The sequence below is a fragment of the Triticum urartu genome, unplaced genomic scaffold (assembly GCF_056163025.1).
Source record: "Triticum urartu cultivar PI428250 unplaced genomic scaffold, HENAU_Tu73 scaffold2, whole genome shotgun sequence".
NCBI lineage: Eukaryota > Viridiplantae > Streptophyta > Magnoliopsida > Poales > Poaceae > Triticum > Triticum urartu.
In genome coordinates this window covers 4,877,922-4,879,990 of record NW_028260368.1, presented here as the reverse complement: position 1 = coordinate 4,879,990, position 2,069 = coordinate 4,877,922, and the positions used below count along the sequence as shown (strand labels likewise).

Here is a 2,069-nt window from a genome sequence, read left to right as displayed (position 1 = left end):
TATTCAAAATTATACTATAACGCTTGATATTTATTCTTTTTTTCTAATCAGAATTAGCAATTTTATTTACTCTGACTCTATGTTCCCCTTAGTGAAATATTAATCCTCAAATTATTAACAAATAATAAAGTCTATAATGATCGAATGAAAATACCAATAAATTCTATAATTTTATTTTTTAATATCCTATAGTTAAGCATATCAAGCTAACTTTATCTTTAAGAAGTTTTAGTATTTTTTTATTTTTATAAGTATAACTTCAAATTTAGAACTAGTTAATAGCTAAGATTAATAACTAATATCTGAGATTTTACGGATTTCCTATACTATACCTATTTCTATTTGTTACACTATTTCCGTTATGTAAGCCCACTTAGCTCAGAGGTTAGAGCATCGCATTTGTAATGCGAGGGTCATCGGTTCAAATCCGATAGTCGGCTTTTTTTTCTCTATCGATGTTCTACGAACAAGAATCTCTTTTTTTCCGAATTAAATGGAGAATCCAGGATCTTTTATGTTTTTTACCTTACAATTTTGCTAGATACAAAACAATAAAATAAATAATATATATACAAAAAAAAAAGATTTTGATGAAATTCCATTTTTTGGGGTACTTTAGTTGATTTTACTCTGTTTATCCTGTAGTTTAATTCAGTTTTAATTTCGATGTATTCTGTAATGTAAATACAATGAAATTAATTGTGTAAAATGAAATTTCAATAAAATAAAAAAAGGAGTCTTCATGTCCCGTTATCGAGGACCTCGTTTAAAAAAAATACGCCGTCTGGGAGCTTTACCAGGACTCACTAGAAAAACACCTAAATCCGGAAGTAATCTTAAAAAAAAATTCAATTCTGGGAAAAAGGAGCAATATCGTATTCGTCTTCAAGAAAAACAGAAATTGCGTTTTCATTATGGTCTGACAGAACGACAATTACTTAGATATGTACATATCGCTGGAAAAGCAAAAAGGTCAACAGGCCAGGTTTTACTACAATTACTTGAAATGCGTTTGGATAATATCCTTTTTCGATTGGGTATGGCTTCAACCATTCCTGGGGCCCGCCAATTAGTCAACCATAGACATATTTTAGTTAATGGTCGTATAGTCAATATACCAAGTTTTCGTTGCAAACCCCGAGATATTATTACTACGAAAGATAACCAAAGATCAAAAGGTCTGGTTCAAAATTATATTGCTTCATCGGACCCGGGGAAATTGCCAAAGCATTTGGCGATTGACACGTTGGAATATAAAGGACTAGTAAATAAAATCCTAGATAGGAAGTGGGTCGGTCTCAAAATAAATGAGTTGTTAGTTGTAGAATATTACTCTCGTCAGACTTGAACTTAACGAAAAAAGGAAAGGTTCATAGAATTTTCTTCCCCTTCCCCTTTCCCCGAACTAAATCGCCCTAAGACCATTACCATTAATTTGTATTTTCCCATCAACTAGCTAAAATTGATTAACCCTAGGATTAGGATCCTTTTTTCTTTTTTCCTCTATGTGTATTTTACATACCACAGTAATTTGCTATAGAGAATTTCTAATTTCTATTAAATCAAAATAAGATAATATAAGATATTATATTATTGCTGGAAAAAATTGTTATTTGATTTGATACATTGTGATCCTTAACGTTGATGAATTAAGAAAAACGGAAAGAGAGGGATTCGAACCCTCGGTAAACAAAAGTCTACATAGCAGTTCCAATGCTACGCCTTGAACCGCTCGGCCATCTCTCCTACATAACTTATTATGGAAAATAAACTGAGTGAATAGCGAGTTTTCTTATTCCTGCAGTACAGGTACAACCGCAACCACTCGGGGGTTCCATAGTTCTATTGGAAAAATTCCTTTTGATCTAAGTGGAAGGATACAGGATTTTTTACTAGAAATTGCGCTCGCTATAAAATAAAAGTTTTAATTTGGGTTTTCCCGCAACTAAAGAAAAAGAAAATGGAAGAATTCTTCTTATTGCATAATAAAATAAAGAAACCTTAGAATTCCGTTTGCATAAGATACGCTACACCATACTATCGAAATCAAAAATAGGGTATGAGACAAT

At 31.7% G+C, this 2,069-nt stretch overlaps 2 non-coding genes across 2 annotated transcripts; one reads left to right on the top strand and one right to left on the bottom strand.

The window, feature by feature from the left end:
* Nucleotides 1–367: 367 nt before the first annotated feature.
* On the top strand, nt 368–440 carry TRNAT-UGU (transfer RNA threonine (anticodon UGU)). Its single transcript has one exon. It is a non-coding gene; the product is annotated as a tRNA-Thr (tRNA).
* Nucleotides 441–1,659: 1,219 nt separating this feature from the next.
* Nucleotides 1,660–1,746, bottom strand: TRNAS-GGA (transfer RNA serine (anticodon GGA)). The gene has a single exon. It is a non-coding gene; the product is annotated as a tRNA-Ser (tRNA).
* Nucleotides 1,747–2,069: the final 323 nt, after the last annotated feature.